Below are 25,484 nucleotides of genomic sequence, written 5' to 3'. Positions count from 1 at the left end.
GAAATTTTTTCGCCAAAGTTATTTGAGTTGAGAAGGAACCCAGACGATTTAAGGTGTCCAGTAGCTCATGTAAGGAATTCTACGGCTCCGTGAAATCCGCGTTGGATGCTAGGTTACCATGACGACAGAATCAACCGAGGCAAGTTTTCAATCAAAAAAACTAAAATCACTGAATGGAAACAGAGAAACTCCTGACTCACGTCTTCGTAAACGAAGTGATATTCGATTGAGTCTTCCCGTGCATCAATCGGATCGAACACACAATAAAGTTTGAAGTAGAATACCCATTCCGAATCCTTACCGCCACTATCCGGATTCGTTTGTGATTCCGAGTTTGTTCTGTTTAAATTCGAATGTTTCGCGTTACATGAGAAAGGGTTAAATTACATGATGCGAAAATCTACTTTTGTACGATAATATTTTTATTTTCTTCTTTGAGCTGTGTGACCAATTACTTGCAACGAATTTGTAACTAGACTTCTCAAATCAAGTAAAAAAGTTCGAACGGCAACTTACTGTTCGAACTTTGCAACGATATCAGCGAGGAAAGTGTTTGGTTCAATCGCTCTGTCAACATCGCCCTTGTGTTCGAATAATGCGAACGTGTTCTTATTCCCTTCCACGTTCATTCCATGCTGGAGTTTCTGGACAACCTGAACACCAAAGTTGGACGTAAACTGTCTAAAGTAACTCCTCTAATTTAAAGTAAAAATATTTTGTAACTAAAACAACGATACGCTTCTGAACACATAAAAATGCGGAACATAATTTAATAACAAATATTGAAAAAGAAGCATGTTTGCCACCAACCAACAAAACCAGATCATCAGAAGAAAATACAATTCAAAATTATACAAGAAATACTTCCGAGTGTTCGACATTACAATTTGCAGCAATGCTCTACTTGCCTTTCCAGCAGTGGTGAAAGAGTTAATGTAGATTTCGCATGTTGCGCCACCATAGCAGTTAATCACAGTGACCAGGTCCCTCATCTCCAGCACAGCACAAATCTCAGCAATGGAAGGAACCATCTCACGTCGACGTGACGTCTGCTGACTGAGCGCATTTTCACCGAACTCAGCATAAGCTCCACCAAGAGTGCCAGGAAATCGCTCTTGTACCCTGATAACGGATGTTAATAAACAAACGGTGAAAAGGGATCCCCGAATAATCATTACTGTACAGATTCCCAGGCATCTTATGGCACATTTGTGTGCAGTCAACAGCGTGAGGTAAGATAACCCGACCCGCTGTAATGCATAACTACTGCTTAGTAGCAAGTGCTTCTCAGTGGCGCACGCCCCACCAGTTTGGCCCGGCAAAATCGTCGGTGGGCGTGAAAGCTTAAGATATTTCTTGGCTTATCTCTCATTAAACGAGCATTTCGTTTCAAATTCACTGGAAATACAAAGCATTGAGGCAAGCAATAAATTCTGGTTTACCAACAAAAGTGGGATTAGAGATGTTTTAGAATTAGCGCTCAGATCAGATATTCACAAAATTTTCGTCTGCGAAACCTAGAACGATTGTTTAACTTAACCAAGAACCCCCAAATTCAGTAAACCTTTTGTGTTAAGGGTTCCGCGAACTCTACATTGGATAACCAAGTTATTTACACACTTTGGTGACGTCATACCTCTTTAGATGCAGCTTCAGGTAAGACAGCACAGGACGTGATGGGTGGTACGCGCAACACATACAAGCTATGAGATGCCAGTAATGCGGACATGACGTCACATGAAGCTGGTCACACATTTGCTCGTCTGTGGTGAGTTGGAGGGTGTAGATGGCGGTTTGTTTGATTAATTGGAGGTAAAGCTCGTCCTGGAATAGCTTGGAGCCGTGGCACACTCGCATGATCGCCTGGAACGAACAGATAGATGGTTTGTTGGATGGACGGTGTCGCAATGCTTTTTGATTGTCTGTTTTGAATGCTTATTGATGTCAAGTAAAACTTTGATATAAATTGTGGTATGTGAACATTATTCCCCACTCATTGCAAAGGAAGATCCACAATTACCTGACAAACGTCATAAAATGTGCAAATATATAGGGGAGGAACTCAATTACAGGCGGGAATTCGAGAAATATCAAAAAGCAAAATTTAAAAACAATTTTTACCTGGAGTGATTTCGCTTCCTCCTCAATGTTCTGAAAAGTCCGTTCTTCCATTTGAAGGAGGACGTTAAAAATCCTCACAGCCTCGTCCCTCAACGTGTAGTGGTCGTCACGAGAGGGCACCTGTGAGCAAACATCGGTTGATTATGATTTCTATACCTTTTTTTTCTAAGTAGCGAAACCAATACTTTCATATTTTTTTTTGAATAATCAACTTGGTTCGTAAGCAACACAACAATGTGAGCAATGTTACGTCACAGATAGTTCGGGTAAGATGATGTTGACGTCATCGTGGTTTTATGACAACCACGTGGATACTTGCAGCACTAATAAGTTTGCGTTAGTATTGGATTCTGGGACGGATAGTTGTAATAATTGCAGGGTCACCTGTTCGTATGGAAGGGATAGCAAAGGGGATCTTAAAGGTTCGCTTGATTGCCTGAAGATTGGGTTCCTCTTATAGATTAAGTCGATCTCCTTTTCATTGTCATCGGAACGCTGTTGCAACATACACAAATTTTAGTCATATTTTCATACACTATGGGCAACATGCTAAATATAAGTGAAAGAATGAAATGCTTTGGGCAGAGTCGTTTTGTTAACAACATTGTAATAATATTTCCTGATGTGTTTTTTAAGCAGGTAATTTCAATGCAAGAAGCTTTTCGCCTGGATACCTAAGTGGCAAGATATCACCAGACACATTACCGACATATTAGATCGAAGCAGTTGCCCTGTAAGCAGATTACTCCAAGCAATAAGCTCAGTTTCAATTCTACACTTCTGTACCTTGATCTTGTCCATTAGGATCTTTGTTTTGGTGATAATCAGAGGTTGTCCATCTATCATAGCCTGGATCTCACTGCTCCAGATGTTCGCGTCTTCCTCTACCTCCGTGCTGAGTCGGAGGGTGTGCTTCCTCCCGTACACCACAATCTCCCACAAACCTGTCTGCGTCTGTAGTGAAATAGAGGTGGCGTAACTTCTAGTATAGAAAGTGTGGATCGAAACTACAGCTGCCGGTCAATGTTCAGTAATATTACACAAAAAATCACATGCTTAATGGAATCAATGTATATTTCCCTTGTATTATACCAGACTGATCATGTTTAAACAAGTGCTTTTTGTGTAGGCAACATACATATTATTAAACTTTATTACATTCGTTTTATGATTTTAAGTGTTACATGTTTTACATGGTAAGACGGAATCGTCCAACTATACAGGATCTCACAGCGAGGTTCGATTTAACAAGTGTTCATCTCTAGTAAACACACGAAAGCCCACTTTTACTCCTACATACAGCAGGGACTTACAAAGACGTTCTCGTCCGGTGAGGTGACAACACAGAGACTGTTGAGTCCCATCGACCCGATCTTCTGGGCATCGCGGTTGCTGTTCTTGAAATATTCGATCGCGTTTGGTTTCACAACGAAACCCTGAATAATGGCGGGAAAACAAGAAACACACATGTTGTGTAGTAGATTTGTATAAAATACAGTCATTGTTTACATTAAATAACAAAAAAATGTAAATACAATACTTTGCTTTATAGAGATGGAAGTTCAATGCTGTTTCAAATCAGCAGTTGAGTTATGGCTCTGATCTTACTTACATCATTTTCACGAAGTAGTATTGTCCCATTGTTTGTCCAAATATACTTAAAGGCTTGTCTTTTTTTGTGCTGCAAGCAAGTGTTGAATAATTTTCGGTTTTGTCTTGTCAAACTTCCTGTCATGAAAACATTTTGCAGGTTGAAAGTTGTTTCTTTGGAGTTAGGGAAATGCAGATTTGATTTGTTAAAAATATTTAATTCCTGATTTTCCTTAAGATAAACTTTCAGTTATCGGTGGGGATTATTTTGATGAGCTGCTTGTTGTTCTCACAGGTATTCTGTGTGAGATGCCAGATCAGTTTTTTGAATCAATACTCCCATGTGTTTGGCAATTGCAATTTGGTCGGTGCATTCTTCTTTAGTTTATGTTACTCAAAATATTTGTTTTTAAAAAAAACAGAAAACAACAACAGTTAAACTGAAAGAAAAAGTATTAAAATTGCGAACATACATATTTAAATGCATTCTCTCCTGCTATATTGTTCAAGGATATTTACTTCACTTTTGCTTCTTCAACATCTGTTTGCAATTTTAATACTTTTTCTTTCAGTTCAACTGTTGTTGTTTTCTGTTTCTTTTACAAACAAATATTTTTAGCCAAAATTTTCCTATTCCAACCTTATTGAAATAGACCTGGGGACACTGTGGATGGTTTTGTCTTGTAGGGGTCTCATAAGTGCAGTTGGTGACTGTGGCCCTGGACTAGCTCGCAAACTAGCCAGGAACAGATATTTCCAACGTAAGTCAGTTGGGTACCCGTAACTGGGCATCAAACAATAGAGACGAACCACTGTGGAGCGCATTATGCCCAAACAACTGCTTAGTATCCAACTGTATCAAATCATATGGTTCGTTATGGCGCATATGCATTTTTCTTTACAATCAATTTTGTTTTTAACGAATTTGAACACAGTTTTTACTTCATGTATGGAGTTTAGGTCGGCATAAACTCAACGTGATAATAAACAGTTCAAATTAAAAACCTGCATTTTGCGGCTGTTCAGCAATTCATGATATCACGTTTATAAACACCGCTGGTTCTCATGTTTAGAAATGTTCACGACAGGTTTTTGTGATGAAACCTGTATGAGACAAACAATAAAAGTTAAACAGAAATTATATAAAAAAAAAAAAATGTTACATTATAAGATTAATGTAGCAGTTCAAATCTGGAGCTAAACAAGAATTTAACTCGACCACAAAAAGTGGAAAAACTCACTAAAGTCCGACGAAATGGTGGCAATACAGATGTCCATGTGAGTATTGTGGATGTCAACTGATTGAACTTAGTTTACATGAAAACATTTTGTTGCCACTTTTACAAACAACCTCATCCACATCAATTGCAAAAAGTTCAGGGTTCTCCAATTCTATTTTGTTCCAATTTGATGAAAGTTTTGAAAATAATTTGGATTCTTCTGTGAATTGGTCGAGATACCAAGCAACACTCATGTGATAGGATGGGTTTGTGTAGTAAGGCTTGCAATGAAAATCCATGAAAGCTTTATTCACGATCTGAACGACTTTATTCAGTTGTTGAATTGCAGGTTGCGCTGAAATCTGGAATTGTTTGCAAACAATAACAAACAATCTGATACCAAATCAAGACAAGAAATGCTGTCAAAAAAGTTTCACCCTTACCTTAAACCCACAAAATGATCTTGTTTTTTCATCGTTCACATAAATATTCAAATCATCAGATGATCATGTGATTGAAAATCTTCGAAACCGTTTTAAATTTTGTCTGAGACTTTCCACTAAAGGGTCTATGCAGTGGTGAGGTATGACATCAGTCCTTGAAATACTCACATGGAAATCATCCACAAGATGCCATGTCGATTCTATCAATTAATTCCCAAACATTTAAAACTGTACACAATAATTTAAGCAGATAATTTAATACCCTTTTCTCTGCTTTCAAGTGTTTTTCAACGTTGAATTTAAATTCATCCAAACTTTTTTTAGGGTAAGGTATGTAAACATACGTTGCCCAATTCCCGCGCTCATGGGGGAACGACCGGATTCGACCTCGGTGTTCCTGGGGTTTCAACGACTTGGTGTCTCCAAACAATGAAGAAATAGCATGCGGTAAAGGCAAATTCACTTTGGTGCCAGCTCGGTCTACTTGCGTTAATTGCTCGTCGTTATCGCTAAAATCAGAATCACTGCCGTAAGCGTCACAAAGCGAAGCCAAGGCCGCCATTTTGACCAGAAATCAGTTTGAATACGGCAACTTTAATCAAATATGAGGGAAAGCACCCGAAAAACCATTGAAGTGTGCAAACGTCAACATCGGTATGAAATGCAACAGGGGACAAACTTTGTTTCCCCTTACAATTACTAAACAGCTAAACTGTACTGACTGCAGTGGAAACATCACTGTTCGTTGGCGAGTTACTTTAATGGCGCGTTTGTAATGCTGGAAAGTGACCACGTGGTGTCGCTGTGCGTACATTTTCATCCCAGTGTTACGAACGGTAGACACTTAAACCACCTCACGGATGGGCGAAACGGGATTTCTCCGTTTCATGCGTGGCTACTCAACATTAGTTTTCACGAAGACTTTGCAATATTATAACTCTAATATTAAGTTTGTTTACGCAAAAACGTTGTTACACACTAAAGGCCCGTTTACACTACAGACGATTCCGTGTTTGTTTTATTGCGCGCGCGTGCTGAGTTGTGCTGGGATGGAATGTGCCGGTCTGAGCTGGGATGTGCTCGCTTTTGCTCGACGAGCATAAATTCGGGCACAGTTGGGCACATTTCGGCACACATTAATGCGAGAGTGCAAGGCGACTGCTTAACCCTTTAAGCGAGGTGCTTTTTTTGATTAATTATCAATTCCGTTGTGATTGGCCTAGAGACATAAGGTTTTCAGCAACAGACAACTTGAAGCGTGAAGTTTATAGAAAAAAAAAAAAAAATACATTTGCATTGAAATTTTTTGACTAATTAGTCATTCATTTGATGATGATTATCATTATGAACAAACCAGCACAGCAGGTGGTCTGATTGCATGTCCAATTAAATGGCCAACTACCCGTTGGGAGTAGCGCGAAACGTTCTACAGACGAATTGTGCGCGAGGGTCTCAGCTTTCGATCGGCGGTTTCCGTTTCTCTCCATGACGTCACAATGGCGAGATGTGCGCATGCAAATTTTGACTGTGGTGGTATTGCTGTATTTTTTGCGTACAAAACAACAAAATAGCAGGAAGAAATGTACATAACATGAAATAAACATTATGAGGGTGCAGTATAAAAAAAATAAAGAAAAAAATTATAATAAATAAACCAAAAAAAATTTTTTTTTTCGCCGAAGCATAAAAAACACCAATTTACAAAAAAATAGAACACCTTCATTACTTATAGTTACAGGTTTTTATTCTGGTTCCATAACACTGGTTTTGCTTTCCGGACAATAGACAATTGAGTAATTCTTTCCTCGGCATAACAATCGCCAATGGTTTTCGGAAGGGTATATCCAAAACATATCCACAAAAAGTTCAAAGATGATGATTTGGTCATGTCACAGTCACCTCTGTAACATCCCTGATGCATAATTTGCTATCAAAGCATCATATATTGAACCATATTCATGCAATTTGTTCAAGAATCAAAGGGTTGTGGGTGTCGTTGAAGGCGTGACTCAGTAAATACGATCGCTTCAATTTCATACAGCTGATTTTTTCCTTGTCTTTTTTTTAGAGTGTCTCTGTCATGTTGTGGCTAAGGCTTATACACTGGTAGTTGGCTTGTATATTCAATTATTCATATTCTTTTCTTTGCATAACAATCGCCAATTGTTCTCGGAAGGGTATATCCAAAACAGAACCACAAAAAGTTCAATGATGATGATTTGGTCATGTCACAGTCACCTCTGTAACATCCCTGATGTATAATTTGCTATTAAAGCATCATATATGGAACCATATTCATGCAATTTGTTCAAGTATCCAACAGTTGTGGGTGTGGCTGTGGGCGTCACCCAGTAATTAGGGTAGCTTAAATTTCATACAACTGATTTTTTTCCTCGTTTTTTTTCTACATTGTCTCTGTTATGTTGTGGAAAAGGTTTATATGCACTGGTAGAAGGCTTGTCTATTCAATTATCAATATACATTGATGTTATGCCTTCTTTTTCATCAACTTGCTGACATACACTACCAGTTGAACACAAAAAGAAACAAACAAAAAAAATCTTTTAGAAGTGCTGTCAAATTCATCTGCTATCAGTTAGCAAACGCCTGATCTGTGTTATAAAGTTTACAAGCCCTTTTACAAGCAATAACTAACAGTATAAGTAGGTTATACCAAAATAACTCCCTAAAATTTCAGTTTACTAGACAGTACAGTACCGTCGCTCAAAAATATCAAATGCAGCAGCGACCGCAGCGACCCAGCTTTTTCGCTTCATTGCGTCTTGGTGTTCACACTGATTCAGTCAACAGTCGAATTATTTTAAAATTCGCACAATTTCGGGAGTTATGGAAATTTTAAATAGGGTACCTATGGCTTGGAAGCTATTTTAGTAGGGGTGGTTACATTTTTGGATATAACTACTCCAAAACATGGAGTTATTGAACTGGAAAAGCGATGATTGTGTAGAGTATGAATTTGTATATGATTTTTGTGTTTTAATTTTTAGTCTAGCGTTTGTAGATAAAAAGTTATAGCTTCCTGAACTTAAACAATGAAAAATCTTCAATTGTTGATTATAGGGCGTGGCGCTTAAAGGGTTAAAAGGAGAGGACATATATTATTTTAGTTGTGGTTGTGTGATGTGACCGCGTTTGACATGTGAGCGATTGTTTTGAGCGTGTGAAATGGTGCCGTAACTGCATTACAAAGCGGTGTGTAGAACGGCGTCCAAGCGGGATGCTGCTGTGAAAAACCTTTGGTTCAATTATACCATCTTTTTTTTCATAATCTGTGCTGTTTGGTTCAACATACTGTAGTGTTACCTTGCGTCGCAAAAAATTACGTAAAAGCAGTACATGCCTTAACTATGTAAAACAGTACATGCTTTTTGTTAAAGAATACGTACAGCCAATAGCAACAACTTCAATTTGTACTTATAATAACGCTGGCGGGGCCGAGAAATGCAAGGCAAGATTGACATCCTTAAAAAATTATCAACGTAACTTGTCACTTTCACTTGTCGGTTTCGTGTTCATTACAGGGAAATCCCCGTAGTCGTGCTCGATTATTCCAGTAGTGTAAACACCGTGTGTCCCAGACTGTGCTGTACCGTGCCATACTGTGTTCGTGTGTAAACGGGCCTTAAGAGCATATTGTGTTTTGGTAGATTTGGCAAAAGACCGAGAATTTTGATAGTTTAGGACGTGTGTAGCATTGCCGAAGCACGTCGTGCACGAAACAAACGTTTTGTTGATGGAATATGTTTTGCTTGCTTTTTAACATACCTCTATACAATGCCTTGATAACTATTTTAGTTCAGAAGGAATGATATTTCCAACAAACATGTCTGAAAAGCTATTTCAACCATATCACGACGAACCGGGTAAATCCCGTTTCGCCCGTCCGTGAGGTGGCAACGTTGTGTTGATTCACAATTATTGACAGACATTGTAAATACTTTCACCACTTTTGATGAAGGCTTTAAATCGTAAATAACAGGAAAGTAATTATTCCAAACCGACTTTATTCCACAAATCCTTACATTTTCCATGTTAGTAGCGAAAACTTCACCATTTTGCATGTTTGTTATCATCATGGTATTTGTAGGGCGTTACTTAAAACGTCTATACTAACACTGCCATATATCTGACTCCTGATAAATGGGCTGCTATCAAACACAAAGTCAATCGATCAGTTTAATACATAATAAACAAGCGCACGAGGATTAACAATAACACGTTACAAACCACGCGTACAAAAAGTCTTTGTCCTATATGTCCTTTGTCCTCTGTCCCTTCGTATCTTTTTTACGCAAAAGACATGTGACCTATATAGAAAATACCAGGTTATTTAAGTTCGGATTACCACGTGACTCATTTAAAAAGGCGGCTTGTTGCTGGAAGTGTCAACGAACGAATAGCACGTTCGCCGTAAATGAGTTTAACTTGGTTTACAGCGTGATTATTATCCGACGTTAATGAAAAAAACGGTTGATGCCAGAAAAACACAACATAATAATTGCAAATATGACGTCGACACTACTTATTATTACATTTTGTGCGTTTCGAATGCCACTTCTTCCATAGAATTATGTCAACGTGTCAATTAGATATTGACAACATATTCCGTTTTATCATTCCTTGTATATCATGTCGTTGTTGTAATATCGCATGCAACCGTTTCCATGCTTTATGTTGATAATCCATGTAAACATAAACATTGATCCATCAGATTTGACAGTTGATTTCTGATTCGAGGATGTCAGTAAATTTGATTCAGTTCAGTTTGGCTTTCTCTGATAAACCCCAAAAATGCAGTCACGCCAATTCACCGCAAATATTTACAGAAATGCGCGGATATCTCGGCGCCATTTCACCAACTTATGGGAAAGGTTTAATGTGAGGGTAAATTGTGTAACAAGGTTTCTTGTCAACACCCAGGTCCTTATTGAAACCCAAATGATGACGTCACGGCCGTGGGCGTTCGAGTGGCGTTTGTCACGTGTTTTATTTGTGTTGTTGTTTTTGTCTGTTCAGTTACCTGCCTCCCTCTGCGCACACCTTGCTGCAACTCATTCTTACTTGACACTGATGATGAACACAGTGGTGTTTGAAACGTTTGCTTCGGCATGAGTAGCATACTAGCTTTGGCTTTCCTTTAGAAATCATTTTCTTGTCGCCTCCCAAGGTTAGACCTTATACACTCTTGTGTAATAAACAAACTTAACACAGCAGTTTGTGGAGGACACAGACGCGTCTGATGCGTCTGCCGGTTGCATTCCATGGAAGAATGTAGATGGCATGGAGAGAGTGAAGTTTTGTAGAATTGTTCACGGGAATTTTGATAAAAATTGAATTACAGAAGTAGACCTTGATTTGACTTGTCGAGTTAGGACCGCCTCTTGTCTACGCAATCGGGTCAAAAAAAGTATTTTGCCCCCAGGTCGGAGATTATTTTAGTGAAAAAGTCTTCAAAAGTGTCGATTGGTTTGTGAAAAAGTAAATCACAAAAACCTCATGCAATTTGCAATTCAATGTTGTCCCCAAGCCTTTTTCTGTGCAATGGTAAAAACATTTTTGTCGAGAAAGTTGCTTTGGTTGCCCCCTGGGAGTTGTTACTGCTATCCTATAGGGCATAATATCCTCCTGAAGGCTCCTCAGATCTTGCTGTGTTTTGTCCAATGCAGCTGTAATTATTGTTTTTTTTTTCTTTGAATATTTAGTGCTAGTGTGCCTTCATAGGTCATAAGCCACAGGAAATGTTTTTGAAAAGGGTTTCCACCTTCGCGACCCATTAGCATGTCTGCCAAGAAAGTCTCGGTCGGACATCATGTTGGTTCGTATCGTCATCAGTGTTTATTTCTTGGATCTAACTAAGTTCTAAGACCAAATGCATGGACTCTGAGACGAAACTGCGATCTCTGTGATCCATGAGACCACATGTTAGGATCTAGGAGACCAAATGTTGTAACCCAAGAAACCACATTGCGATCTGAGTTGGACCGAATGTTAGGATATGTTTATTTGTGGAAAGTGTCGCAAATATATAGGAAGATATCACAGATGACGCGGAAACAAAGAGATAATTGCTGCGATTACGCGACAAAGCAGACTTAGAAGAAGTAGCGAAAGTTGAATGACGTAACGCAAGTGAGATAACCAGCGATGGCGTCAGAAAGACGGGTATAAATGTAAAAGAGTAGAAAACAGTTTTGAAAGTTTAAACAAAATATTAAAATGTTTCAAAGCATGACAAGCCGAATTTACATTCTTTGGCAAAAACGCAAGTTACTCAGTATGTGTATTAATGCTGAAAAGCCTCAAAACTTTAAACAAGAAATCCAAAGCTAATATGCTGCTATACATTATGTGCAAACGTTTCCATCATCAGTGCAACTTGAAAAAGAGTTGCAACCAAGAAAGCTCTGAGGTAGGCAGGCAACTGAACGGGCGAAACATAACAACACTGCAGGGACTCATGTTTGCAGAAAGAAAACACTCCCGACTCCAATGACTATCAAAAGAATATTTGCCACGAACTACCTTTACAACCTTATAATTAGAACAATAATACATACCTCAGACCACTACACGTAGGCGCTCAATGCAGCCTTCTCCCCACTTGTCAAAGTCTACCCTCTGTCATAGTCTGCGCTTAGCTTATTCTCTTTTCGCTCCCCTTTTAGCTTGTGGTCGTGGCGATATTTATATCGTGGTCGAAATGAGGAAAAATATTAATATGGACAGGATTATTAAAACGTCGATTTGATTATTGAACCCAAAGCTGATTTCCATATGTCAGAGATTTACCCATATGTGGGGGAGAAGCGAAGCGATTACCTCGAAATACCTTATGCATGTATACGCGGCGGAAATACAGTTTGTCACAATTAACAAAGAATAATATAAAGTTTTGCTGCAGGAGACCCCCGGTTCGAAAATGTTTGCCGGGTGGTTGTAAGGTGTTGTACGTGCGTCATGGATTAGCGTGCTGAGGTTGAATCATTCCGAACATCTTCATCAATCGTAGCATTTAAGCGTACACTTATGGAGATCGTTGAAAGGTTGTCGTAATCTGTACAGATACTCGAACAAACAATTTAAATTTCCTAGGCCCAAGTTTCTACATAGGTTTGGCGCGTTAATATGACTTGTCTGGTATATTTCAATTTTTACGTGACAAACAGCTTCGGTTTTGTTGCAATGAAGCAAGTGACATTTAATTTAAGCGCAAAACAACAAGGACAAAATCCTGAGGATAGTTTACAAATAATAATAGCTTTGCGTATTGTCATGTGTCAAAAGTTCAAATCAACAGTGAAAAAATATCAAACATGTCTTTAGTAATTTCCAGGAATGGCATTCGATACAGTCCACTAATCAAATTAAATCAAATCATGTTTATTTTGCAATAAAAGCAACTACGCGTAAGAACAATATACAAAGAAATTAAATGGCATGGGCAACGATAAAACCATAAAGGTTATGAGCAATGCATGGCTTCAGGCTCAGTAAACAAGTGTATGGCGTCTGGTCACTTGCGAAGTTGAGGCGTCAGTTGCGCCGTGCGACTAGCAGTCATGTGCTGCTCTTCGGACTCGTTGTCCGGTATAGTGAAAGAGATGTGTGCATTGAGTGAATGCGTCGCGACCAGCGCGATAGCCCTGTGATTGCTCACTGAAAACACCATTCTGTATAAATGTAATTATCCTGTTGTTTTCCTATTGACAAGTTGATCAATTTATACAAAAGTTTACGTTTTGGAATTAAACATGACAACCACAAATCTAAAATCATTGTTATACCGTATCCTACATCACAGACAACAAATAGGGTTATCCGCTGATCTTCTGGCATATACGTGCTGTATTTTACGACGTTTCGTCTGCCATGCGGCGAGACTTCATCAACAGGAATTTCAGGATTATCCACGTCCAATGTTAAGTCAATTTCAATTTCGAGTACTTAGTCCCGCAAGAAGCCGTTAGTCCCGCAATAAAAATTTTTAGTTATATCCGCACGACATTATATGAGGTTGGCATAACATGACGTAACCATTAAAATGCTGGTTAGGCATTACCTAACAATGATCCACATTTACTTGCGTTATGTCAGAGATTTTCTCCATATGTGTGGGTGAAGCAAAGCGATTACCTCGAAATAACATATGCGCATGTACGCGACCTAATTACGATACACAAAGAATAACAAAGAATAATATAAAGTTTGATGCAACACCTCAGAACTTAATTTGGGGGATTTCATACTGATACGGATCCCATAGTGTTTAATACTGATGAGTGCATATACAACTACAGATGGTGCCCATAAAACCATTGGAGCGTGCAATACTACAAATTAACTTTGTGGAATTTCAGATAAAATAAATATATAAATAATTCCATTCAATATTTTAACGATTGTGGTTATTCCCCTGCGGGGAGTTTTACCGCGATAAAATGAGTTGAAGAAAGAAAAGTTTAAAATTTTCTCCGATTCCACGTTCGAACTCTTGATCTAAGGACGACTTTGGAAAGATATCGCGCTAAAAAATATGGTAAGTATTTGTCTAGAGCAGGGAACTCTTTGTTACGGAACTTGATGTGAATTTGTGAATATGTTTTTCTCCGGCATATTTATAAATTTTTTGCATATGCAGAACGGCAGATCTTATTAGCAGCAACTCGACAGACTGTAAGTTTGCAAAACAATAATTGACAAAATTGAGCAACAACTGCAAAGCTCCCAAATCACTGTAGCAATTTTACACAACAAAAGTTTGATTTCCTGCCATATCTTCACAGACCTCCTATGCACAACCCAGTCTGGAACCTCGGACTAGAGTGCACCTTTTTAATATTCTGCTTCAGTATTACCTTACAAAAAATTTTGCTGAGTGCGAATTTGAAATGTTTAAACTGTGACACATAAACATGAAAAAATGAACGTGTGTTATGTTTCAGAAAGCTTGCTACAGCCATGGGTAACAGAAAGACATAACAGCAAGCAAAGTCAACTAACCACAAAAGAAGAACCAACAGTTGAAAAAAATGTAAAGCTCCAAAAAGAAATTGAAAGTGTCGACAGCATGCTTCAAAAAGCTAAATTTATTCGAGAAACTGGTGGAGAATCATCAAAACGTTCCTCTTCTGCCCCAACCCAGTCAACAAAACAAGGATGCAGATTATGCACGAGAGGAAACTGCCCCAAGCATAAGGTGTTTATGGTGAAAACAAACAAAACTATTGAGAAGTTGAGTTTGACAAAAAACAGGGTTTGGATGAAATCAGAAACTGGGATTGAGTCACAAGGAACAAGAATTTCATCTGCTGGAAAGAATCGACATGCCTCAGTCTCAAAACAAAAAACAAACCGGGAAAAGAACAAAGAAATTGTGGATTTAAAGGCAGATTGAGTGTCCTCTGTAGTTATAACAGAGGCCCCTGTAGCGCAAAATTCAAGAGCTAAATCTAACGAGGCACCAGAGTGCACTGTAGTCACAAAGTCTCTTTTGGAAGTAGTCAAAGAAAGTAACTCCCTTAACAAGTGTCAAAAGCTGAAACTGATGCAGGCAAAATTAAAAGTCGATTCAGATGATTTAAGTGATCCTGCATGCTCTGAAGAAAGTAGGTTTATATCAGCTCTGTATAGCAGGAAGCAAAAGGTGAATCTCATCACGAACGATGCAGCCTTAATTAATATGAACAGAATTTCAAAGAAATTGCACAATTTCAGAGCTGTCTTAAATCGCAAAGAATCCCTGTCCAGATACCAAGACACTGGTGTAAAACTGTACTTTGAGCGCAAGCTGTACAAACAAGTTGCAGACTGTCTCGACACACTTTCAACGCAGTTTAATAATGTTAGGAATGCCAAGATACTCTGTCAAAAACATCCACCTTCTGAAGATCCAACAGTTCCTACCAACATTTTTTCAAGTCCTTTCCATCTTACATTTAAACATGTGAAGTTGTAACTTTGTATCGAGTTGAAAGTGACCTTATTTGGAATTTTATACATCTGACATTTAAAGGACGGATTCATGAGACCTTAATTCCATGGCTTCTTGGTCAACAACCATGGATGTACGGGAGCATTCGGCACCATGTTTTTATGTTTGGCTTAAGATGTACAGCTCTTAAGACACATGTTCAAAATGTCTTTATCGATGTTGGGCCAGTGCACTAGTGTTCCAGCCAGTTGTTTTATGGACAGCATGCGAAATGCCTGAAATGCAAAATAACGTAGTTTAGTTGGAACCCCGATGAGGCCCAAATTAAAGTCTTTTGGAATGTTAAATCATATTTTTTTATATTTTATATTTGAAAAGATGGGACAGATTTGTCGGTCCCTCCAGAGCAGCGCAGGTTGATATACTTGCAGTATTTATTGAACTTTTCGCTTACATGGAGAACTTCGTTTTGTTGTTTAAATTCGTGTTCAATCTTTTAACCGAAAGGTAGCAGTTGGGTCTACAATTATCTTTCGCTAATAAATCAACTCAATATCGACTTCACGAAGGAACAGCAGGCTGTGCTTTGTCCTGCGAGTGCTGATGCTGATATAGCTGACCATTCATGTGATTTGTGTGTTTTTTTGGCTTTTGTGTGATATGGTTTAACAGCTGTTTTGCGTCATATTAATCTCAAGTGACTTGGTCGCTTTGAGACTTTAAGTTTTCCCATGTGACTGTCCTTCATCGTCTTTCAGTAACCGACCTTTCTTTGTAACTTTCCGTGTGCGTTTAGCTGAGGACCGAGGCAGGGCAGGGCAGCTGTACTGTGCTCATCTCAGTTCATCGGTTTTGTGATTTGGTTCTGCTCAATTTTGTCTGTGCGTTTGGGCGTAAATTCACTCAGTTTGGCGTTGGTATAATTGCGCATGTTAATTTCGTGACCAAAATTGTTCATTTTGAATGAATATTGTTGGAATGTTTGCATCAAGTTTCAATTAAAGTCAGGTTAGGAAAACACAACAATTAGAACTCACGTGCGATATTATGTCAAATGCGTTAATCAAATAGGATTTCCCATCGATCATAAATAATATTGTTAAGTACCGGATTGAGGCTCATAATTGGCATATAAGTCGCAACACATGTAAAACTTGTATATTTAAGCGGCTTTTGCCACCGTCCAAGTCATCCAACATATTTATTTCATCTCAATTCAGTGTCAACCATTAGTATTCAGATAGAACAGCTTAAATTGCACTGAGTTCAACTGCGTCTTGTTCCATAACCAACCCAAACGCACCGATTAAAGGGAGCGAGAATTCAAAGCCAGAAAAAATGCATATTTTATATTTGAAAAGATGGGACAGATTTGTCGGTCCCTCCAGAGCAGCGCAGGTTGATATACTTGCAGTATTTATTGAACTTTTCGCTTACATGGAGAACTTCGTTTTGTTGTTTAAATTCGTGTTCAATCTTTTAACCGAAAGGTAGCAGTTGGGTCTACAATTATCTTTCGCTAATAAATCAACTCAATATCGACTTCACGAAGGAACAGCAGGCTGTGCTTTGTCCTGCGAGTGCTGATGCTGATATTGTCCACAATTATTAACGTTACGCCCCAAGGGAGGGCAAATTCACTCAGTAGGAGACGATTTACATTACATCAAATCTCCAAGTAACTAGTGGTGACGGACTTAACCCTGAATATGTTAAATTGGAGGCCATTTTATCCCAAAACCCTCAAATATGGTTGTTTGCCGTAATGTTGTGTTCATTATTCTGGAAGCAATGGTAAGTGATCATCAATACAGGCAAAACTACTTCGAACTGTTGGTAATCTGATGAACGTCATACTCTGAAAAGACAAAATATCGGTAAGATGCGCCTTCCTGTGCTCCAGCTAGCATCACCAAAGCAGATACAACAATAACCAATCCATTGATATATATATATGTGTGTGTGACCAAATCAACCAGTGGGAAAGAGTGTTTGACAACTTGTTACCTCTGTGCACATCTTTTAGGTGGGGCGAAAAGTAAAATTTAGATGATGGCGACCACAGTGTTCGCCTGTGCATCGAAGCGTGCCATTGCCTTTCTCGTGTTGCGGTTGCCGCCTCATGAACGAGTGTTTTGCTTGTCTCAAGCTTGACTGCGCAACTTAATAAAGCATCAACCAATTTGAAACCAAATCGATTGAATCTGTATCTTCCCCTGCCTAAACATACAGTTGATTGGTTGATTAGCCGGTGCAAGAAGTGCTGTATGTAAGACCCGTTGGTCTTGAGATGGACGTTGAACTGTACGGTTGTTTTTAGTGTCGGGCGTTTACTGGAATTGTAAAGTTCACAGGCTTCGCAGCCAAGGCATTGCAGCCGAGCTGGATTGTCGGGCGACCTTCACATGCATAGAGGATCTCCACCACAGTAATCAGACAACGCAGAAGTAATATCACGCTTTCACTGCCCATCAAGTGGGGCGATCCTGCCTTGCTATGTGAAAGCATGTATTACTACTGGAATTGTATGTACGTTTTATTGTCGTTTTTAACATTAGTCCGTTTAATAAAGTCAGGCGCCCATTTAGTGAAATCAGTGCAACTCCATTTGCCCCACAACCACATTCCTTCACGCCTCACGACAAACTTGTATTGACTTCACGCTCAGCGCCAACGAAGCATTTCCCCACTTTTTTGCAGTTTTGCGTCGTGACGTCAATTGTGTTGCCAACGTTCTATAGGATGTTGAGCGATTGTAGTCATTATATTAATATAAGACAAAGCATTAAAAGGTTTATTTTTGGGTATCTGAATAGTTGCGTATGTAAGAGTTTGTTTGAAAGCAGAGGATTAGGAAAAGAAACAACGCAAAGGTTCTTTAATATTAGCGATCCGTCATCCGCCTGGTTTTGTTAAAGTGAGAAAAGAAATTCACCTGAAAACCAGGAGAAAGATACGAAAATATTTGTGTGTAATATTTCATTTGAATATGTACATGTTGTAACGTGATTTTGCATTACATGTCAACGGTTGCATTAATGGACTTAAGGTTGCATGGCCAGTTGTCATTTTGGCGTCTCACTCCACTGGGTTGGGTAATTGGTAGTGATGCACCGAAACAGCATTTTTTTTATTCGGCCAAAACCGAATATTCGGCAAAAGTTGCCGAACAAATTCGGCCGAATCAACCGAAACTAATTTTGGTATCCATCTCCTTAAAATCGCAACAAATTTAAACAAAACATGTGATAGAATGCATCTGATCCTATCATACAGCCTTTTATTGGCACTTAAAGAATGCTGTACCAAATGCTTAAAGTTGATTTCGATGACAATTACCAAATAAAACACACTAGTACAGTTTGAACAATGATTCTAAACTATACTAAACTTTGCGTACCAGTGTTGCATGCAGTAAAAAAGTTTCGGTTTCGGCCGAATTTTGCAAAAATATTCGGCCGAAACCGAATAATTGCGAAAACCTTGGTTTCGGCCGAATAAATTCGGCAAACCGAACTTTCGGTGCATCCCTAGTAATTGGCATTTTTAGATCGTCTTGGCAAGCGGGTTTCATTTCAAAATTTAGCGATAGCAACAGCTGACAATTCATGTGATTTGTGTCTTTTTTTGGCTTTTGTGTGATATGGTTTAACAGCTGTTTTGCGTCATATTAATCTCAAGTGACTTGGTCGCTTTGAGACTTTAAGTTTTCCCATGTGACTGTCCTTCATCGTCTTTCAGTAACCGACCTTTCTTTGTAACTTTCCGTGTGCGTTTAGCTGAGGACCGAGGCAGGGCAGGGCAGCTGTACTGTGCTCATCTCAGTTCATCGGTTTTGTAATTTGGTTCTGTTCAATTTTGTCTGTGCGTTTGGGCGTAAATTCACTCAGTTTGGCGTTGGTATAATTGCGCATGTTAATTTCGTGTCCAAAATTGTTCATTTTAAATGAATATTGTTGGAATGTTTGCATCAAGTTTCAATTAAAGTCAGGTTAGGAAAACACAACAATTAGAACTCACGTGCGATCTTATGTCAAATGCGTTAATCAAATAGGATTTCCCATCGATCATAAATAATATTGTTAAGTACCGGATTGAGGCTCATAATTGGCATATAGGTCGCAAAACATGTAAAACTTGTATATTTAAGCGGCTTTTGCCACCGTCCAAGTCATCCAACATATTTATTTCATCTCAATTCAGTGTCAACCATTAGTATTCAGATAGAACAGCTTAAATTGCACTGAGTTTAACTGCGTCTTGTTCCATAACCAACCCAAACGCACCGATTAAAGGGAGCGAGAATTCAAAGCCAGAAAAAATGCATATTTTATATTTGAAAAGATGGGACAGATTTGTCGGTCCCTCCAGAGCAGCGCAGGTTGATATACTTGCAGTATTTATTGAACTTTTCGCTTACATGGAGAACTTCGTTTTGTTGTTTAAATTCGTGTTCAATCTTTTAACCGAAAGGTAGCAGTTGGGTCTACAATTATCTTTCGCTAATAAATCAACTCAATATCGACTTCACGAAGGAACAGCAGGCTGTGCTTTGTCCTGCGAGTGCTGATGCTGATATAGCTGACCATTCATGTGATTTGTGTGTTTTTTTGGCTTTTGTGTGATATGGTTTAACAGCTGTTTTGCGTCATATTAATCTCAAGTGACTTGGTCGCTTTGAGACTTTAAGTTTTCCCATGTGACTGTCCTTCATCGTCTTTCAGTAACCGACCTTTCTTTGTAACTTTCCGTGTGCGTTTAGCTGAGGACCGAGGCAGGGCAGGGCAGCTGTACTGTGCTCATCTCAGTTCATCGGTTTTGTAATTTGGTTCTGTTCAATTTTGTCTGTGCGTTTGGGCGTAAATTCACTCAGTTTGGCGTTGGTATAATTGCGCATGTTAATTTCGTGTCCAAAATTGTTCATTTTAAATGAATATTGTTGGAATGTTTGCATCAAGTTTCAATTAAAGTCAGGTTAGGAAAACACAACAATTAGAACTCACGTGCGATCTTATGTCAAATGCGTTAATCAAATAGGATTTCCCATCGATCATAAATAATATTGTTAAGTACCGGATTGAGGTTCATAATTGGCATATAGGTCGCAACACATGTAAAACTTGTATATTTAAGCGGCTTTTGCCACCGTCCAAGTCATCCAACATATTTATTTCATCTCAATTCAGTGTCAACCATTAGTATTCAGATAGAACAGCTTAAATTGCACTGAGTTTAACTGCGTCTTGTTCCATAACCAACCCAAACGCACCGATTAAAGGGAGCGAGAATTCAAAGCCAGAAAAAATGCATATTTTATATTTGAAAAGATGGGACAGATTTGTCGGTCCCTCCAGAGCAGCGCAGGTTGATATACTTGCAGTATTTATTGAACTTTTCGCTTACATGGAGAACTTCGTTTTGTTGTTTAAATTCGTGTTCAATCTTTTAACCGAAAGGTAGCAGTTGGGTCTACAATTATCTTTCGCTAATAAATCAACTCAATATCGACTTCACGAAGGAACAGCAGGCTGTGCTTTGTCCTGCGAGTGCTGATGCTGATATAGCTGACCATTCATGTGATTTGTGTGTTTTTTTGGCTTTTGTGTGATATGGTTTAACAGCTGTTTTGCGTCATATTAATCTCAAGTGACTTGGTCGCTTTGAGACTTTAAGTTTTCCCATGTGACTGTCCTTCATCGTCTTTCAGTAACCGACCTTTCTTTGTAACTTTCCGTGTGCGTTTAGCTGAGGACCGAGGCAGGGCAGGGCTGCTGTACTGTGCTCATCTCAGTTCATCGGTTTTGTGATTTGGTTCTGTTCAATTTTGTCTGTGCGTTTGGGCGTAAATTCACTCAGTTTGGCGTTGGTATAATTGCGCATGTTAATTTCGTGTCCAAAATTGTTCATTTTAAATGAATATTGTTGGAATGTTTGCATCAAGTTTCAATTAAAGTCAGGTTAGGAAAACACAACAATTACAACTCACGTGCGATCTTATGTCAAATGCGTTAATCAAATAGGATTTCCCATCGATCATAAATAATATTGTTAAGTACCGGATTGAGGCTCATAATTGGCATATAGGTCGCAACACATGTAAAACTTGTATATTTAAGCGGCTTTTGCCACCGTCCAAGTCATCCAACATATTTATTTCATCTCAATTCAGTGTCAACCATTAGTATTCAGATAGAACAGCTTAAATTGCACTGAGTTTAACTGCGTCTTGTTCCATAACCAACCCAAACGCACCGATTAAAGGGAGCGAGAATTCAAAGCCAGAAAAAATGCATATTTTATATTTGAAAAGATGGGACAGATTTGTCGGTCCCTCCAGACCAGCGCAGGTTGATATACTTGCAGTATTTATTGAACTTTTCGCTTACATGGAGAACTTCGTTTTGTTGTTTAAATTCGTGTTCAATCTTTTAACCGAAAGGTAGCAGTTGGGTCTACAATTATCTTTCGCTAATAAATCAACTCAATATCGACTTCACGAAGGAACAGCAGGCTGTGCTTTGTCCTGCGAGTGCTGATGCTGATATAGCTGACCATTCATGTGATTTGTGTGTTTTTTGGCTTTTGTGTGATATGGTTTAACAGCTGTTTTGCGTCATATTAATCTTAAGTGACTTGGTCGCTTTGAGACTTTAAGTTTCCCCATGTGACTGTCCTTCATCGTCTTTCAGTAACCGACCTTTCTTTGTAACTTTCCGTGTGCGTTTAGCTGAGGACCGAGGCAGGGCAGGGCAGCTGTACTGTGCTCATCTCAGTTCATCGGTTTTGTGATTTGGTTCTGTTCAATTTTGTCTGTGCGTTTGGGCGTAAATTCACTCAGTTTGGCGTTGGTATAATTGCGCATGTTAATTTCGTGTCCAAAATTGTTCATTTTGAATGAATATTGTTGGAATGTTTGCATCAAGTTTCAATTAAAGTCAGGTTAGGAAAACACAACAATTAGAACTCACGTGCAATCTTATGTCAAATGCGTTAATCAAATAGGATTTCCCATCGATCATAAATAATATTGTTAAGTACCGGATTGAGGCTCATAATTGGCATATAGGTCGCAACACATGTAAAACTTGTATATTTAAGCGGCTTTTGCCACCGTCCAAGTCATACAACATATTTATTTCATCTCAATTCAGTGTCAACCATTAGTATTCAGATAGAACAGCTTAAATTGCACTGAGTTTAACTGCGTCTTGTTCCATAACCAACCCAAACGCACCGATTAAAGGGAGCGAGAATTCAAAGCCAGAAAAAATGCATATTTTATATTTGAAAAGATGGGACAGATTTGTCGGTCCCTCCAGAGCAGCGCAGGTTGATATACTTGCAGTATTTATTGAACTTTTCGCTTACATGGAGAACTTCGTTTTGTTGTTTAAATTCGTGTTCAATCTTTTAACCGAAAGGTAGCAGTTGGGTCTACAATTATCTTTCGCAAATAAATCAACTCAATATCGACTTCACGAAGGAACAGCAGGCTGTGCTTTGTCCTGCGAGTGCTGATGCTGATAGTGTCCACAAGCAACGGTTCCCGGAGCATGAAGTTGGATTCTTATCGTTATGCCCCAAGGGAGGGCAAATTCACTCAGTAGGAGACGATTTACATTACATCAAATCTCCAAGTAACTAGTGGTGACGGACTTAACCCTGAATATGTTAAATTGGAGGCCATTTTATCCCAAAACCCTCAAATATGGTTGTTTGCCGTAATGTTGTGTTCATTATTCTGGAAGCAATGGTAAGTGATCATCAATACAGGCAAAACTACTTCGAACTGTTGGTAATCTGATGAACGTCATACTCTGAAAAGACAAAATATCGGTAAGATGCGCCTTCCTGTGCTCCAGCTAGCATCACCAAAGCAGATACAACAATAACCAATCCATTGATATATATATATGTGTGTGTGACCAAATCAACCAGTGGGAAAGAGTGTTTGACAACTTGTTACCTCTGTGCACATCTTTTAGGTGGGGCGAAAAGTAAAATTTAGATTATGGCGACCACAGTGTTCGCCTGTGCATCGAAGCGTGCCATTGCCTTTCTCGTGTTGCGGTTGCCGCCTCATGAACGAGTGTTTTGCTTGTCTCAAGCTTGACTGCGCAACTTAATAAAGCATCAACCAATTTGAAACCAAATCGATTGAATCTGTATCTTCCCCTGCCTAAACATACAGTTGATTGGTTGATTAGCCGGTGCAAGAAGTGCTGTGTGTATGACCCGTTAGTCTTGAGATGGGCGTTGAGCTGTACGGTTGTTTTTAGTGTCGGGCGTTTACTGGAATTGTAAAGTTCACAGGCTTCGCAGCCAAGGCATTGCAGCCGAGCTGGATTGTCAGGCGACCTTCACATGCGTAGAGGATCTCCACCACAGTAATCAGACAACGCAGAAGTAATATCACGCTTTCACTGCCCTCCAAGTGGGGCGATCCTGCCTTGCTATGCGAAAGCATGGTATTACTACTGGAATTGTATGTACGTTTTATTGTCGTTTTTAACATTAGTCCGTTTAATAAAGTCAGGCGCCCATTTAGTGAAACCAGTGCAACTCCATTCGCCCCACAACTACATTCCTTCACGCCTTACTACAAACTTGTATTGACTTCACGCTCAGCGCCAACGAAGCATTTCCCCACTTTTTTGCAGTTTTGTGTCGTGACGTCAATTGTGTTGCCAACGTTCTATAGGATGTTGAGCGATTGTAGTCATTATATTAATATAAGACAAAGCATTAAAAGGTTTATTTTTTGGTATCTGAATAGTTGCGTTTGTAAGAGTTTGTTTGAAAGCACAGGATTAGGAAAAGAAACACGCATAAGTTCTTTAATATTAGCGATCCGTCATCCGCCTGGTTTTGTTAAAGTGAGAAAAGAAATTCACCTGAAAACCAGGAGCAGGATACGAAAATATTTGTGTGTAATATTTCATTTGAATATGTACATGTTGTAACGTGATTTTGCATTACATGTCAACGGTTGCATTTATGGACTTAAGGTTACATGGCCAGTTGTCATTTTGGCGTCTCACTCCACTGGGTTGGGTAATTGGTATTTTTAGATCGTCTTGGCAAGCGGGTTTCATTTCAAAATTTAGCGATAGCAACAGCTGACCATTCACGTCATTTGTGTCTTTTTTTGGCTTTTGTGTGATATGGTTTAACAGCTGTTTTGCGTCATATTAATCTCAAGTGACTTGGTCGCTATGAGACTTTAAGTTTTCCCATGTGACTGTCCTTCATCGTCTTTCAGTAACCGACCTTTCTTTGTAACTTTCCGTGTGCGTTTAGCTGAGGACCGAGGCAGGGCAGGGCAGGGCAGCGCAGCTGTACTGTGCTCATCTCAGTTCATCGGTTTTGTGATTTGGTTCTGTTCAATTTTGTCTGTGCGTTTGGGCGTAAATTCACTCAGTTTGGCGTTGGTATAATTGCGCATGGTAATTTCGTGTCCAAAATTGTTCATTTTAAATGAATATTGTTGGAATGTTTGCATCAAGTTTCAATTAAAGTCAGGTTAGGAAAACACAACAATTAGAACTCACGTGCGATCTTATGTCAAATGCGTTAATAAAATAGGATTTCCCATCGATCATAAATAATATTGTTAAGTACCGGATTGAGGCTCATAATTGGCATATAAGTCGCAACACATGTAAAACTTGTATATTTAAGCGGCTTTTGCCACCGTCCAAGTCATCCAACATATTTATTTCATCTCAATTCAGTGTCAACCATTAGTATTCAGATAGAACAGCTTAAATTGCACTGAGTTTAACTGCGTCTTGTTCCATAACCAACCCAAACGCACCGATTAAAGGGAGCGAGAATTCAAAGCCAGAATAAATGCAGGTTTTACGAACTCTTGCAAACGAGCGCACGCACTTAGGTATTTGAACCGACTTCCTTTGCATGGATGTATTTTGATACGCCGTGTTTTCGTATCAGTGACGTTATTCGGTCCTCGGAAATTCAAAGGTCTCCGGCAACTTGAAGGAGGTTTTAAGCAAGTCACAGTTGCGTCGTGATTACTGCATTGAGTTTGCTCGGGTCTGTGTGGTTGGAAACGCAACGTGATCCAGTTCAGATCAAGCTTGTATTGTAGCTGACCGTGGTTTAATGTCACTCGTACTTGGACAAGTTATAACTGAT

General features: G+C 39.1%; 1 long non-coding RNA gene across 1 annotated transcript in view; it reads left to right on the top strand.

The window, feature by feature from the left end:
- Positions 1-25,484, top strand: part of LOC145907466 (uncharacterized) — a 119,050-nt gene that overhangs the window by 47,116 nt on the left and 46,450 nt on the right. The gene's annotated exons all lie outside the window — the stretch shown is intronic.

This window comes from Ascidia mentula, chromosome 6 (assembly GCF_947561715.1).
Source record: "Ascidia mentula chromosome 6, kaAscMent1.1, whole genome shotgun sequence".
Lineage (NCBI taxonomy): Eukaryota > Metazoa > Chordata > Ascidiacea > Phlebobranchia > Ascidiidae > Ascidia > Ascidia mentula.
Note: the sequence above shows the minus strand (reverse complement) of the source record. Positions and strands in the feature narration are given on the sequence as shown.